At 35.6% G+C, this 18,258-nt stretch overlaps 1 protein-coding gene across 2 annotated transcripts in view; it reads left to right on the plus strand.

Annotated features, from left to right (window-relative positions):
• The window catches only part of CADM2 (cell adhesion molecule 2), a 1,332,213-nt gene that overhangs the window by 1,054,584 nt on the left and 259,371 nt on the right, over positions 1–18,258 (plus strand). The window lies entirely within an intron of this gene.

The following is an 18,258-nucleotide window of genomic DNA, read 5'->3' on the forward strand; positions in this document are numbered from 1 at the left end:
ACTTTAAGATATATTGAAGTGGGGAGAGTCTTGAAGAAGAGAAACCAACCGGCAAGCTATTTGGTGAGAAAAGCCCTAAAACATCAAGAAATCAGGTATTAAACTTCATATAGAATATTTCATAGTAAAAGTATTTTTATAATCATTTTAATTAACACATGTTGATAAAACCATTATTTAATTAGTGTTTAGTCTTTCTCAATACCTATAGATTTCTATCTATCCATGTTTTCTTTTTTTGTTTAGTTCTTATCAATGTATTCCCACATACTCTCCACAGAAGTCCTATGAATTCTCCATTTATCAAATATCAAACCAACCCTCTGATTCTTTTAGAATCACAGGGATCTATTATAAGACCCTGGCTGTTCCATCTCTTGTCTTTGAGCAAGCCTACCTTCTTGGTCTCAATTGTGTAACTATGTACTAATTTTCCTTTGGAATAGAGGTCAAATTAGCTAGCTAGTGTTTGTATGTTATTTTAACATTTATAAAATGTTTTTGATTTGTAAAAATTTTAATAAAGAAATTGTCGAATGTTGATGTAGGGGTTTAAAAGGCATAGTCTCATAGTAGAATATTGGACTGAAACACCTGGATTCTAGTTCTGGTCCTTTCTCTAATTAGCTATATGACCTTGAGCAACTCATTTTATTTCTATAGGCCTAAATTACCTCTCTAAAATTACAGAGTTGGACTATATAAAAGGTCCCATCCATCTCAGTCACACCTTCACTTTCTAGCATTTCATTACAAAGAGGAGCATATTCTGGATGCCATTTTGTAACTGCTTTTTTTTTTCTTTTCTTTTTTACAAAAGTCAGTTGTTCCTAGAATGTATAGAACTCAACTAAAGTGGAGTCCTGCCACCATAATTGATGTCTTGAAGTAATCTAAGGGCCAGAGTACAGTTAGTCCAATGTAGTATATCTATATTGCTTAATTATAAAAATTTTCTTCCCAAGGTGTCTTTAAAAGATACAAGCAATTTGGGGGCAGCTAGGTGGTGCAGTGGATAGAGCACCAGCCCTGAAGTCAGTAGGACCTGAGTTCAAATCCGGCCTCACACCAAACACTTGACACTTACTAGCTGTGTGACCCTGGGCAAGTCACTTAATCCCAATTGCCTTAAAAAAAATCAATAAAGTAAAAAAAAAAAGATACAAGCTATTTAAAATATCCACCTAGAGATATTTGGTATTGATCATTTGGCTATAGAACCTTTGAGTACCACAAAGTGAATGAGACAATAACTCTTTGTTGTCTTAATAAATACATATGGGATCACCTGTCATTTCTACAATTACTATCACAACAGAGAAAAAGTCCTGCAAAATGATATGTTCTTTCTGATTTATCATCTCTGATGTGAGTTAGTGGAATATAATTATTTCTATTTGTTAAGAATTGCTCAGTGCAGTGTAATTATTTTGTTCCCTTTAACATCCTTAGTATTTTATACCCTTTAAGGTTCCGCAGATTTGTGCTGCAATGATTGTTAGAGTAATTTTATCTTTAAAAACTGTCTCTGTAATTTAACTTTAACTCTGTAATTTAATTTAAAGGATTCAATAAAACTATTAATTTTTTTAAAATAAGTTATCTTGGAACTATCTCAATATCTTTACAAAGTTTCAGGATGTACATGTGGTATACTTTCAGAAAATGATATACAGCACATAAAATGGGGGCTTAAAGAGGAAAATGTGCGTGGGAAGGTAGATTGAGATGTTATTCTCATTGGCAGTAAAGATGCATTATCAGGTTCCGTTAAATGACAAGTCTCATATTCCAATTTATTTAAACAATGGTTTGATTATTTAAAATTCAATTTACAAATCACTTTTTAGTCAGAAATATTAATATTTCTTTTCATGGTAAAGTATTACTTTATTGAGGATTTGAAGGAATTAGTTACAAGTACTAAGATTATTGATTAATATGTTTATTTTTCTGTTGACATGGTATGCCATGATTTTTTTACTTATCAGAGAGTAGATAAATTATTTTCCTATCTCTGGAGGCCATTATTACGGCAAAATGATTGGTGACATTGTCTATTATTATTTATAATTATAATTATTTCATTTTTTGATAATTAAGATAGCATTGATGAGGATGGAATCTAGACTCCAAAAAAGAAAAACCCTAGACTTTCCATATGGCCATATCTCTGGCCTTCTGCTGAGGATATAATCCCAATCAACTGGACTTTCACTGTGGCCACACCCAATCTCCCAATTCTGTTACCCTTAATTTAGCCTAGCCCTCCATTGTCTTACCTCCCTATGGCCCTGGGCCATTTCCCACCCTTAATCCTAGCTAGGCTCTATTCTTCCTTGGCCACTTGGTCCAGGTCTTTGGAGTTCCTAGCAAACTACTTGCGCACTCCTAGATCCCTCCCTCAGTCTTTCTGTATATAAAGTCCATTTTGTCTCCATTAAGATTCTCAGATTCTTATAATCCAGTCACTGCTCAGATTTTTACAATCTGGCCAATACCTCACAGATGCTCAGATTCTTACAATCTAGCCAATAGCTCATAGATGCTCAGATTCCTTAAGGGTCTGGCTAATATGGCAGATCTTTAATAAGCCTTGTCTTTGGCTGAAAGAAGGCTTGTGTCAAAATCTTGTAGGTAGGACCCGTATGTAGTGATCATGGGGTCCCAGCACTTCTAAACCTCTAGACCTCATCAGCATCACCAAGGTAGTGATTCTGTAGTGTGTTACATAGGCTTAATTTTTATCAAATACTATCTACAACCCCACCCCCTTCTTCAAGTTACATACAGTGGTATGAGTCATTTATTATATATCTTCCCTGCCAATTAGACACCATTCTAGTTTGAACATTATACATCAGCAATGAGTTAATCATTGCACATGTTTAATTACTGGCAAACTAGACACTGTGGTTTTGGTTTCAAGCTGCCCACTGTACTACTTAATGAATAAATGCACTTAGAGATAATAATTACTTTCAATTCTCCCTCTGTTAAAATAATGACAAATCACATGTTCACATTTCAGTCACTAAATTCACAATAATGAAATGAATAGTTTTACTGATTGTAGGATTTTTGATGGGCTTTTTGGATAATTTTTTTTCTTATCACATGTTCTCATGATATAAATATTGCAATTTATTTTAATGATTTTTTTAAAGAAATGTGTGAAATAGTCACATTTCATTTCTTTTAGCCACAAGAAGAAAAGTTTTCCCCTACAGTTAACAGTGATAGTGGGGAAATGAAGAAGGATGTGGGAGAAGGGGGTGAGGTTAAAAAGAATAAATACTTTTTGAATTGAACCGTGGGGAATTTCTGGAAGATTTATAACTGTATTGGCTCATTGCTTCATCAGATGGCAGAAAGATATTCTCAGTGTGTGTTCTTTTATCCTAATGAAATAGACTATTAGCCCACCTCAGACTTTATATTAAAAGTTTTATTTTTAAATGAAGAAGTGTGTGTGGGGGGGTTGAACAACTCTTCTAAAGTTAGTAATTATTTTGACTCATTTTTTTCCTTGAAAAATTAACTTCTTTCACCACCACAAATTAAATTCAAGTTGCAGTGACTCAAAACTTGTGACAGACAACTTAAACATTATAGAACTTCATGTATATGTGATGAGATACTGCATCAAATGAACTTTGCCATGCATAATAGAAATTCATGTATTCATTGTAATATAAAATGTGCCCAGTGTTAAAGACATTCATTAGGAAACTAAAACCATTGGTAACTTAGTTAAATATACAGGAGTCTGACCTCCATAGTACTCTATATACTTTACTTATGCACTCAGATTTTGATATGGCTTGTGAGTATTTACATCTCAACTTTAAGCTTAAAAGGTTAAAACTTTGATAGCTTACTAACTTGATAGTTAAGTGGTGAAGAGGATAGAAGTGCTGAACCTGGAATCAGAAAGACTTTCAAATCCAGCCTGCCATTAACTAGGTAGAATGACCATGGGCAAGTCACTTAACTTCTGTATGCCTCAGTTTCCTCAACTGTAAAATGCAGATAATAATATCACCTACCTTCTTTGGTTTTTGTGATGATCAAATCAGATAATGTTTCTAAAGTGCTTAGCACAGTGCCAACCACTTAATAGGGAGTAGGAGTTTAATAAATTTATGCATCCTTCCTTTTTTTCTTCAGAAGTTCCACAACTACTGGCACAGCTATTCCTATCTCCTCTTCAGTCTCTATTCACCAATTTGTTCCACTCAAGCATTGCTCAGTTGATTTGCTTAATCCTTTAATTGTTCCATTTATTTTATCCTCATTAATCCTTTTAAAGCTTCCATAATTGTCCTTGATCCCACCTCTCTTTTAACCCAAAAGTATATTATGGACCAATACTCTGCCAGACTGTTCTTCAAATTTTCCTTAATTTCTCTTAAATTTTGCTGTATTTCTCCTCCCCAATTCAATCTTTGACCTACTTTATTAGACATTCCTTCACATCGTCTGCACACTTTCCTATTCTGCTCGAATCATTTTCCAGCCTCCAACTATATTCCTCCAGAGAAGGTACAAGAGGCATCTTGAAAGAAGAGAGGGATTCTAGAGGCAGCACATTTAGGAGGTAGTGGTACTGGGGAACCAGGCCAGAGAAAGGGCCTAGGGAGGGGAAAGGGGGTATATAAGAAAAGCCCACCTTGGTTTTGCTGTACAAAGAGCTTGGAAAGATAGGTTATATATAATTCTAGATTTATTCGTAAAAGCTTGATAGCATAAATGCTGTATCTCTTAAACTTAGTACTTATATTAAAGTTTCAATTCAATAGAAAATTGTAATTACTAAATTTGAATGGTAGCACATTTTGTAGAATATGCAATGATACTCTCAAATGCACAAAAAAACATGAATATGTGACCAACAAAGTACTGCTAGGTAGAAGGGCATGTATTTGTATTCTATGTATAGTCTGCTTCATCAAGGTAGCACCATGAATAGACCACTGGGCCTAGAGTCAGGAAGTTCTGAGTTCAAATATGGCCACAGATACATACTAGTAGTGTGTGACCCTAGGCAAGTAACTTAACCTATATTTGCCTCAGTTTCATCATCTATAAAATGGATATAATAATAGCACATAACTCCACAAATACTGTAGGATCAAATTATAAAGCACTTAGCACAATGTCTGGCACATAGTAAACATTATATAAATATTATGATTATGATTAGTTAATGGTTTTAATTAATTCATTGACAACACTGTATCAGCTGAAATAATGTTATAGGGAAGAATCAATTCATTACATTGGAAAACTGTTTTAAGTGTATATGCCCAGTGAACTTTCACAAGGCTCTTGCAGTCACATAATAGGTTTTGATTGAAAAATGACATTGCCTCTGGCCACCTCAAGTCATATGTTTCTGGATTCACATATTACTAGGTATATTCAGTGTTACTGGTTTTCAGGAAGAATTTGAAATCTTTTGATAACTAGATGCATCTCCATTAATTTTTCAAGCAGTTTATTTATATAAAGGGAGGTTTATTTTATTTATAGGATACTTAATTATATTCTACCTGTTTCACTACCTTAGAAATTCCCTACTGTCTATTGCCTAGAAGCCTGACCAGAGGGTACTATAGGGGCAGTTGATATGGAGAACACACTGAGAATGTTTCACAGGAAAAGTCTTCCTCTAACTTATCTTATTGTAACTGTTGGCCAAAGAACTCTACATCGTTTCCCCAAATTTAGCTAAGCAATTAAATTGTTAATATTAAATCCTCTTGAAGACATGTAATAGTGATGAGGTTTAGGGGTGCTGGGACTCCAAAATCACAACATATGGGTCTTGCCAAAAGAATTCGACCCAATCCTTCTTTCAGCCAAAAACAAGGTTTATTATAACATCATATTGGCCAGACTCTTAAGGAATCTAAGCATTTGTATCACTAATGCAAGCAGGCCACATTTTAAGAAGCTGAGCAGTGGCTAGATTATAAGAATCTGAGCACCTTAATAGAGACAAGATGGACCTTATATACAGAAAGACTGTGGGAGGTATCTAGGAGTGGCCAAGTAGTTTGGGGTGACTGGAAGAGGCGTCTAAAGAGGATCTGGATGGGAGTGGCCAGTAAGCTAGGGTGAGCAGAAGACCAAGGCAGAATGGAACCTAGCTAGGATTAAGGGTGGGAGATGGCTGAGGACCACAGGGAGGAAGAAAATGAAGGGTGAGGCTAGGTTAAGGGTAACAGAGAATTGAGAGATTGGGAATAGCCACAAAGAAAGGCCAGTTGATGGGATTACATCCTCAGCAGAAGGCCAGAGATATGGCCATATGGGAAAGTTCCATATCCCACCCTCATCAGTAAGTCTTCAGTGTTCCACATTTCAAATTCAATTTTTATTTAAATAAAACCTTATATCCTCAAAGCTTAATAGTCTATCAAAAATCACCAGAATAGGTTATTAGGGTGGGGTAGGGGAGGAAGAATCTTTGTTGTTCTGGGATTCCTGAACACTGACACCTTGTTTGTAGAAGAAGCTATCTCTTTAAAGGAAGGAGAAGACAACAGATAAGGGAAAAAAGTACTATTTTCTTAACAGCCCTCTAATGGAATGGTTTTTGAGCTTTTCTCCTTCTCAGGCTCTGGTGTTGCTGTATTGCTTTTCTTTTTCCCTCACATATTTTTGATTAATGTTTTGATAGACATATTTTGATAGACTGTTAAAAACTACACTTTAATATTTGAAACATGTAAGAGTTTGGTACTATGAGAAGTGTTACTGCTTCATTTCCTGACTTTTGGCCTTATCCTCTTAATCACTGTTTCCAGTGAGCTGTAGGGAAATAATCAAATATTGCCCAGAGGTTGAGTTTCCAGGGCATTTTTCATTTTGAAAACTTTAAGAGGCTGTGTTATAGAGAGATTGCATGACCCTCTAGGCGAAGCACAGAACTGAAGCTCAAGAGCTCTTAGTTCAAACTCTGAATGAGTTTTACCTCCTTTGCATGGCAGGTGTGTTCTGTGGCTATTATAGTGTAGCTGTGTCTTTTCTGATGGTAAGTGGTTTTCTTTTTCTTCTTTTTGGGAAGTTATGAAACTAATGTGCAATGTCAAACAACAAAAGAAATCTTTTTTTAATTGTTTATTTAATATTTTATTTTCCCCAATTATATGTAAAGTCAATTTTTAACATTTGGTTTTTTTTAATTTTGAATTCCAAATTCTCTCCCTCTCACTTCCCCTCTCATTGAGAAGGCAATCAAATTAACATAGGTTATATATGCACAATCATGCAAAAGATATTTCCAGACTAGTCATGTTGTGAAAGAAAACCCAGACAGAAGAAGAAGGAGAAGAAGAAAAGCAAAATGGAAAAAATGTGCTTCAATCTGCATTCAGACTCCATAAATTCTTTCTTTGTGAATGGATAGCAATTTTCATCATAATCCTTTGGGATTGTCTCAGATCATTGTGCTACAGAGAATAGATAATGTTCTGCTCATTTTACTTTACATCAGTTCATGTAAGTCTTCCCAGGTTTTTCTGAGAGCCTCCTGTTCACCATTTCTTATAGCACAACAGTATTCCACCACAATCATACCACAACTTATTCAACAATTCCTCAATTGATGGGCATCCCCTCAGTTTCCAATTCTTTGCCACCACAAAAAAAGCTGCTATGAATATTTTTGTATAAATAGGTCCTTTCCCTTTTTTGTTTTTTATGGCTTTGGAATACAGACCTAATAATAGTATTGCTGGGTCAAAGGGTATGCATGGTTTTATGGCCCTTTGGGCATAGTTCCAAATTGTTCTCCAGAATGGTTGGATCAGTTCCAACTCCACCAACAATGCATCAGTGTCTCAATTTTCCCACACCCCTCCAACATTTGTCATTTTCCTTTTCTCTCATGTTAGCCAATCTGATAGGTGTGAAATGTTACTTCAAAATTGATTTAATTTGCATTTCTCTAATCAATAGTGGTTTAGAGCATTTTTTTTCCCACATGGCTATAGACAGCTTTGATTACTTCATCTGAAAACTTGCCTATTCATATCCTTTAACCATGTATCAAGTTGGAGAATGGTACTTATTTTTTATAAATTTGACTCAGTTCTCAATATATTTGAAAAATAAAGCCTTTATTAGAGAAACTTGCTATAAATTTTTTTTCACAGTTATGATTGCTATCTGTATTTCCCTCCATCCTGTTTTCACCATTTATTCTACTATTGCTCCCTATCCCTCCTCAAAAATGTTTTGCTTCTGACTACTACTTCCCTTAATCTGCTCTCCCTTCTATCAGCCCACTCCACTTTCTTTTACCCTCTTCCTCTCTGATTTTTTATAGGTTAAGATAGATTTCTATACCCAACTGAATGCACATGTTGTCTTTGAACCAATTCTGATCACAGTAAGGTTCATTTTCTGCCTGCAAGCTCTGTTGTTCTTCTATGTGAGATAATTTACCTCATTCTACCTCTCCCTTCCCCTTCTCCCAGTGTACCCCTTACTGTTATTTTCTTAGATATCATCCCATCATGCTCAACTCACACCTATGCCCTGTGTCTAAGTAGACTCCTTCTAACTGCCCTAACAATTGTACATTTCTTAGTAGTTACTTACTACTCATCTTAGTAGTTACTTACTACTTAGTACTCATATTACTATGTAGGATTGTAATGTTAGCTGGTTTATAAAATGCAGCTTATTTCTAGCAAGCTTGGCCTGAAAAACTTAAGCCATTTCAACCAGGCTTTTACTGACCTGGTCTCCCTTTTCTAGACCAGGTCACTCCAAACCTTGAGGAGGAGAGTAGCAAGAAAAAAGAGATACTTCCTTGGGAGAGGGTCTAACTCCTCCCCAAAAAAAGTAAGGGGCCCTGCCCAGGTAGGTGCCTTGGGGGCTGGAAGTTGACTATGTTACCAAGTGATACCCTGCAAAAACTGCCTGACTGTCAGAGGTTAGGGATCTGAGGATACAAATGGGTTCAAATAGAAGTATTAGTAGTAAATAATATAATCCAACATTAATTTTTCTCATTAATAAGTAGTATTCATTTTGAATTAGTTACTCAGCTCCCAGATACTATCTTCCTTCCCAAATTATGCATATTTCTATTAATATAATGTAAGAGGGGGCTATTCTCCAAAACAGAACCTCTCATACATGTATATATACATATATATACATATATATATGTATATATATATATATGTGCGCACACACACACATAGATATACACACACACACATATATGCATATATACATATACATACATATATATGTGTATATATATACATATGTCAGAGATACAAGATATCTTGAAAGATTAACAACCGACCAGGAGCGTAGCACAGGAAAACATATATTTTCTAATGTTCCAAAGTGGGTCATATCCACCCTCTGGGGGGTGCTGGAATGATCCAGGGAGGCAGTAATAGTTTGAAATGACTCAAATTTGAAAAAAAAACAAAAACAAAAACAAAGCATTAAATAAAGTAGATTTCTAGGGGGGGCGCTGAGTTGTTTTTTTTTTTAAGTGGGTGGTAGGCCAAGTAAGTTTGGGAACCTCTTGAAAGTTTCCTAAATGAAATTCATAACGACTCAATAGTTTTGCCTAATTATGCACATAGAAAAAAAAAATGTAGATGCCATGTAACTGCCAAACTATAAATCATGAAATACTACCATTTCCAAAGAACTGAAGATGAAAATTAAGCAGAAAAAAAGTAAAAATGTACATGAGCATACTTCAACACCTTATAAATAAGGATTTACTTGGGAGAAATGGTTAGAAAAATGTACGACCTGAAAAATAATGGCTGATCTTTTAATGAAAGCAAATTGTAACTGAATGGTTTGCAATGCCCATTTGTAGCTATACTTTGGAAAAATAATGATAAGAAGGTCCTTAGCACATTGGGTCAACTCCAGTGACAAATTTATTACAGCAAATGAACAAAAGTTGCAGAAAATGGGAAGGTGTGGATGGCTTGCCGTCTGTGTTCCTTGATGAATGGATCTTACCATATTGGTGAGATCATATGGCCATTGGTATGCTGAAGTAATAAAATACTTGTAACCATGGCCTTTTTCTATTGTTTATATGAGCCTGGCAATGGACTCTAGTTTGAGGACAAATTAGCTAAGACAAAGGGGGTTCATTATCAGCTTGGACACAAGGGGATGGATTTTGCTATAGCAACCCTTGATGATGGTGTACAAAATTATAGCTGGGTTACAACTGTATTAGTAGAAAAGATTTCCACACTTGTGAAACCTCATATCCTTGGACTGTTAAAGAAAATGACATCAGTGATTCTTTTAAAAATCCCTCTGATGATAAATGATACTTCCCTGTTGCTCTAAATCTTCACTTCAATGCTTAATATCTGATTTAATTAATATGGGTTATTCGTCCTCTTACAATGATTTTTACACTTCATCAGATAGTCTTTGTGTTTTGCTGTGGATAGAATTTTCATCATATAGTGGCCATCTCTCTAATGATGAGGCTTTTCCTTGAAGGACAAGCATACAGACTATTGTCTGAACCAGACTAGCAGCATTTCTACTTGGTAAAGCAAAATAGAACTTGGGCACAGTTGTTAAAATTTCAAGAGCCCAAAGGTCACCTCAATCACACTATGAGACTTTGTAATAGGACTTTTCATAGCATTACTATATTAATATTTTAAATATGATAGTTACCAGTTAATTCAATACTGTGCTACATATTTAGGAAACTGTGATTCTTATAAGCCAAATTAATTAGCAGTGAAGTCATACAGAAATTAATAGTGGTCTCTGAGCACTCTGCACATTAGCTACTCTCATGTCTTATTTCAAGAACAAGCTTTTGGAGCAGAGGGAAGGATGTTGACATTCTTTTGAAGATTATATTTTCTCTTCCTGAAAAAGATGCCTTTTCATATCTAACCATCTCCATTCAGTATAGTTAGTTATGAATAGCAAAAGAAAAGGCCAGAAGGCATCTTTGTAAAAGTTGCTAAATGTAACTCATGTAGATAATAATTCATTCCAAAGGAAGAAAAGATGATACTGTATTCACATATTGCTGCTTGTTCTGATTCTTTCTACCTTTGCTAACTGCTAACAATAATTAGAAATTTTTAACGTACAACTGATCAAGGCCTAGGAGATCAGAATCCTCCTTCAACAGGCAATCGAAGAGGTCGGGATTAATTTGTTGCTTTAAAATGTGGAAATTACTCTCCGTGTTTGAGAGCAATATGTGGCACCCCTTAACTATATGATAAAAAGGGCCTTGAATCTCACTGTACGTGTGCCACATAAAGGATATCTATTTGGAAAGATTTAATGGGCCTGGAATAGAGGGTAATAGAAATTGAATTGGAGTAATTTACGTTGTGCACTGAGGAAGATGGCCAGGGAAACTTCAAAGATTATCTCCACTGCATGACTGAAACTGAACAGACAGTTTAAAGGCCTCTTCCTTTTACAGGAAACTCAGTATCAATCAACTGATTCCTGAGTTTATCACCTTAAAGATTTTGCTATGAGGAAAGAGGCATTGAATGTAGGAACAAGTGGGTGGGTAGGTAGCTGAAACAAGAGAACAATTCTGTTTAGACAATAGAAATAGGAATTCTTTCAGTTGACATATGAATTGAGTATTTGAAAAATAGTCTGACCTCATTGATCTTAGTAGCTGTCCAATAAAAACTGAATCTCCCTACTCTATATCAATGAAAATCTGTTTCTTTACAGTGAGATTCAATGGGTTCTCCCAAAGAAATAGCATACTCTGATGGCAGAAACTAGCAGCTACTCTATTTAGATAGTAAATACTCAGAGCCATACATTTCTCTTTCAACTCACTATTATTAATTTTTTTTTAATTATGAAGCAATCTTTTTTTCCCCCTACCTCTCTACACTCATAAAAAGGAGGGGAGGGAGGGAGGGAGGGAGGAAGGAAGGAAGGAAGAAAGGAAGGAAGGAAGGAAAGAAGGAAGGAAGGAAGGAAGGACGGAAGGAAGGAAGGAAAGAGAGAGGGAGGGAGAGATGGAAGAGGGAAGGAGAGAAGGAGGAAAGGAGGGAGAAAGGAAGGAGGGAAAGAAGAAAAGGAAGAAAAGAAGGAAGGAGAGAAAATAGGGTGATTCTATCACGTAAGCACAGTTAGGCAAAACATATCTCCACATTGGTCACATCCAGAAACATTTTTTTTAAATTCTGCGTATTAGTCATCATTTCTCTGTCATAAGATACAAAAAGTTATTTTTCATCAGTATTGTGCAATCATTTTTGATAATTTAATTTATCAGACATTCTTAAATCTTTCAAAATTGTTCATTTTTATAATATTGAATGCTATAAATTGTTCTTTTGCCTTTCTTCACTTCGCATTAGTTCATTCAAATCTTTCTATATCCCTTTAAAACTGTTTTCCTCCTCATATCTTACAGCAAAATTGTTTCTATTATATTTATATACTACAATTTGTTCAGCCACTTACCAGCTGATGGATAGCTTCTTCATTTCAAGTTTTTGCCAACACAAAAAGAACTGCTATAGATTTTTTGTATATATAATATGGGACCTTTCCCTCTTTCTTTGATCTCTGTAATATAGTCCTAGCAGTGGTATAGTTGGTTAAAGGAAACTTTTTGCGTAAAATTCTAAATTGCTTCCAGAATTATTGGTCCCATCAGCAACTCCACAAACATGCCTCAGTATTATCAATTTCATGAAGAATACACATTTTATTTTTACCTTAATATATTTTCTTACGATACAAATAAAATTTAAAAACTTTCACTTCTTGTATTTCCTTATATACTACCAATAAAAGAAAATGTTATTCAATCAGTGAAAAATAATTCTACTAAGTGTTCATCTTAATGAAATAATCTCATTCTTATACTGAAATATGTATTTGAGTACAAGCATTAAGCAATAAGAAAAATTTTATGAACAAAATATTTAAAATGAGCCTCTGTTTCCTCTTGCTAAAAATTCTTTGGGGGAAAGAAACACACTCATGGAAAAGGTCTGCTTCATTAAGGTTGAATAACTCACTGCTCTGTGGTTTAAAATGTCAGAATATAGGTGGGGAAGAGGAACTGCACATTTTTTAAAAATTTAAGTTGCTTCAGTTTCATATTATCATTCACTGTAACTGACTGTTGTGCTTCAGCAGTTATTTCTTGTGTTTTTTACACATAAGAATCTTTGACTAGAATGAAAAGTTTTATTTGAAGATATCTAAGTGAACTATGGAAAACAATATATTGCACAACTGAGAAAAACCTAACTTGGTATTCTACAACCATATTACCTCAGAATATACTTTAACCATGGTTTATAAATGAACATGAAGGAGATGGATTTGTATTTGAATTAGATCCTCCTGGGGGAGGAAAATTGCTACAGTAATTGTTCTGGCCCTTTTTCCTTTCTCAAAATTGGAAACCCATTTAGATACTGCATTGGGATAAAGACAATAATACTGCATTCTAATTCAAGGTGGCTTAATGGCTTCCTTCATAGTCATTTTCCTATACTTAATACCATTTTCCTCATACCACCCTGGCATTCCATTTCAGGTTGATGTGTCATTATTATCTTTGCAACATACAGTATAAAGTTTCATTATATGAGAGACTCTCTTTTGGCTGATTTATTTTTATTTTATTTTGCTTTTTGGTGAGGCAGTCGGGGTTAAGTGACTTGCCCAGGGTCACACAGCTAGTAAGTGTTATGTGTCTGAGACTGAATTTGAACTCAGGTCCTCCTGACTCCAAGACTGGAACTCTATCCAGTGTGCCACCTAGCTGCCCCCTCTTTTGGCTGATTTAAAAGTGCTGTGGGTCATGAAAACTAACACCTAGATTTAATATTTTATATTTAGCTATTTATGAGCATGCTATTGAGATTTCAGAGCCAAGGTTCAATTGGTGTTTGGATGACCTGGAGGCAAAGACTATGGAGACAACCAGGGTATAAAATAATATAGAAATGTAAGCATCTAACATGAGAGAGACACAAAGTGGGTGTTCCAGGAGTGCTTGATATCTGGGAGAAAGGGGGAAGAGGTCATGGCAGATAATACCACCAGATAAGAATTTGGCAGATATCGGGGAGTTTGGATGGCAAATAATGATTCCATCATCAGAACTGAGAATTAGGGGCAGGAGTTCCGGAGGAGGTACTAAGGTAGGACACTTAGTCTCAGGTAATTTGAGAAATAAAACAGGAAACCAAATTAGGGTTTTAGCATGATGGGAAAAGAATCTAAGGGTCCACTAGTTTGAATCAGCTTCAGGTTGGGAAGTGGTCATTGAGATCAATACAGGAGCATGGTCAGTAGAACCTGAATACAAAATCAGAATTCTACCACTCATGAGCAAAAAGTGCCATGCTAAGGGCATGTCCTGGGGATGGGGTGGGGGAAGGGAGGGGGAACAGGATAAGACAGGGCACAACTTGCCATATTTGTAGTTTAATAGTTGTTAATCTTGTCAGATGCTCCCATAGGACACGATGATGTCAAGGGATACCTTATGAGATTTCTCCTTTGTGTGGCTCTATCTCCACCTAAGTCATCTAACTGGAAAACCCAATACATTTTCCACAGCTAAACTTGCAAGCACATAGATTACAAGGCTAAGAGAATGGATCATTTTATTTACAGATTAAAGAAAGTAAGTGGGTCTCAGAACTTAGTGCTTAGAAAATAGCATCATCCCTTTATATGCAATCATCCCCCAGATGCCTATAAAGTTTCTGTCATTTGCAGTTGTGTCCTGGATAGGGCTCCCAGCAGATCTCATTTTATCTACCATGACTCCTCAATACTCATTTCATACTGTGGCCCTTATGGTCATTCCTCATCAATGTTCCCTTCCACAGTTTTTACTTTCCCACCTCCCAGAGCACAGTCCTGTGTCAGCACTTCCTGCAGGTTTTAGTGAATTAATAGAGCTCCCTGATACCACTCCTCTCCAATTTTCCCTCCAGGGCACTTGAATCACTTTAGGACCAACTGGGAGATGTATTCAAATTATTTGGGGCAGTAATTCTCTCCTTTATTAGAGAGATACAGAGGAAAGGCCCAGAATGACTAAACTGGGAAAGAAGATAACACAACACCCATCCAGAAGAGATCAGAGAGAACAAACAGAGAACAGATCTGGAAATAGGAGAGACAATCACCAGATAGGAGATAGGAGATCAGGAACAGAGATACTGAAATAGCAAAGAGGGTAGTATGAATAAATGGGCAGTCAAAAAAAGAACTCAAAGTTAAATGAAGAACAAAGAGCACATAAAGGTCAAAATGCTAAAGAAAAGCTTTAATTACTCATGCTAGCCACCTACCTTCTTACTTCTTCAAGGGATTGGCTTTTCAGAAGTCAGAACCCATACAAGGCCAACTCAATGCTGAGCTTCCCAAAATATAGCTGTTGTATTACATTTCATCTAAACAGGGACTTAATTAGTATTATGCCCAGCTTGTCAATTCCCTCACCCCTCCCCTCTACCTTGAGTACTTAAAAGATCAGGGATCAATGCAAGTGTTTACAGGTTTTCTATGGTATGAGGGATTAACCTATGATTTTTATCAATTTTTTCAAAAGGCTTAAGAAAATTAGGTGGTAAAATATGGATCTGTCATCTATTAAAAGTCTAAGTGAGTCAGCAAGGAATAGTTAGGTCCAAAATATACTTATCTTATGCTCATTCCTTTTTAAAAAGAAATTTAGTAGATATTTAGAGTTGAGAAAAGAGGGAGTGAAGAAATGTTTTCTGTATGGCTGAAGAAGGTCAGAACCACATTGGAAAATTTAGTGATTCAGAGTCAGAAGCAGGCTTAATTAACATCTGCATTCTGAATAGCAGATCAATACAAGCTGGAACTGATGGAGCAAGAATCCTTGAAAAGGGTCAGAAAAAGCCTCTAGGCAAAACATAGGCATTGTTTAGATTAGTGGTCTTTAAACCATTTTGATCTCATACCTTTTTCAAGAAGACATTTTTGGGTCAAGGTGCTCAGCAGATACACACACACACACACACACACACACACACACACACACAACACACAGATATTGATAGATATATATATATGTGTATATATATATAGAGAGAGAGAGAGGAGATGGGGAGTAGGTACTCTGTGGATGGATTTCCAATGGCACCTGCCAAACTGTTGCTGTGTGTGTAAAAGGAGAGAGATTGGGAGCTTGCACAGTGGCAGGAGAGGCTACAGTAGGAATTATTGGAGAATAATGAAGGATAGACTTGATTATGTTGGACTCAGTCCTCTTAATTGGCTGTGTTCTAAAAAAAAAAAAGAGAGAGAGATAGGAACCCAGGTTTTCCCACATATATTAATTAACCCTATAACCTTTGGGGACATGTCCCAGCTCTGCCTCAGCATTGAAGACCAAAGATGTTGAGAACTAGAGCCTCTAGTAGTTGTTAATGACAAGGTATTTGACTGACAATTAGATACGTGCTTGTTTTAAGTCCTTGTTCTAAGCAGCAGGTTTCATGACCTACAGAGTAAACAATGTATTGACTGTTGTCTACTGACAGACATTTGAGGGATAAGCATAGAGCTTTAGAGGAATCTTTTAAAAGTTTATATAAGACCTGCCCTACAACTTCAAGTCCTATTTAGAGATTAAAATATTATATTTCCTTTCTAAACTGAGCCATTGTACAATAGTCATGTATATTCGCTCTCTTGCTCCTTGTCCCCAGACATTTGGCAATATATAGAATGACTTTTTTTTTCCTGGTAGAGTATGGATTTATTTGATCTGTGCTAGAATTGTTATGAAAAGGCCAATAAAAAGCATGTCACCATTAACATTTATTCTGCCCTTTTCTGTGATAAACCTTGGGATTGCCTCCATAACCTAGCTAGCTTTTTGCCTATAGTTTGATAAAATAGATGGTTTCAATAAGGCATACTTTCCTCCCTATTAGCTTGTTTGTAGAAGATATTTTCTATGTGATGCTTGACTTTAATCAGAATGAAGAAATTGGGAACAGAGGGAGAAAAGGAATTGCTTGCATGGCAATACATGTTAACAGCCAGCTAAGGAGGTATAGTACAGGTCCTGAGTTTGAGTCCTGGTTCTATTTTGTGAGTCTGATTTAATTTCTTAACTACCCTGAAATGAAGTTTCATCATCCAGAATCGGAGAAAAATAATACACTACCTCTTTCACCTGTTTGTTGTGAAGCTCAAATGAGATAATTTATATTAAGTACTTTGTAACTATAAAAGAGTGTATAATTGTGACTTTTTATTACTGATTTATTTACTTTCAACCTGGCATCTCTCATTTTCCTGTATGAGATATTATAAATCTATAGTTCTAATTTGTTTCAGAGCGTAGGAAACTTAAATAATGTGCTATATTTTGGTCAGATATTGGAAATGTGGTGCTGAAATGCCATGCCAAGAAACCCCTTATGATTTCACTGATACATCATCAAGTCTGAAGAAGTGAAAACAGTCATAGAAGGTGAGACTAGAGTCATAGAAACCAACTAGTCTAGCCCTTTTATTTTACAGGTGAGGAAATTGAGAAACGGGGAGTTTAAATGACTAGCACAATATGGTACAATGATCTAGATATTTTCTCTAGCAGTGTAGCTCACAATCCATCCATACTTACTCCTCCTGGGAGACTCTTATTCCATTCTTTGTGTAAATCTTCCATGGAAGGGCCTACCTTACTTTCTTGACATGGCAGTAGCACCCGTAAAGAACAAAAGAGATATCCCTAAAATATCTTGTTCTCAATACATAACTAGCCTATATTCTTTTCCAGGCATTCATTTCTCTAAAAATATATTTTATATCACTAATCCTGTATAGCTATTTTTTGTCATTATGTTGCCACCCAACTCACTCCCACCATATATATGTCTGTTCTCCTTTAAGCAAATTCAGAATCTATAGGTTTTTCTGAATGCATTATTCTATGCTTCACAACCACATAACATCACCAGAAGAATATTTATATTAAATATTTTGAAGGGGATGGCTTATAAGTCATTTAAATCCCTATACAATTTCTCATTCAATCTGGCCTAATCAATTGAAATTATTCTATTCAGTTTTGGGGCCAATTCATAATTCATCTGTGATCTCTAAGACATCATTTAAGACAATAAAGAAATGGGACTGGGATTAATAATAGCAAACACATATATCACTTGAAGGTTTGCAAAGTGTTTTATGTACATTATCACATTTCTTCCC

The sequence above is a fragment of the Phascolarctos cinereus genome, unplaced genomic scaffold (genome assembly GCF_003287225.1).
Source record: "Phascolarctos cinereus isolate Bilbo 61053 unplaced genomic scaffold, phaCin_HiC Scaffold_7;HRSCAF=346, whole genome shotgun sequence".
Classification (NCBI taxonomy): domain Eukaryota; kingdom Metazoa; phylum Chordata; class Mammalia; order Diprotodontia; family Phascolarctidae; genus Phascolarctos; species Phascolarctos cinereus.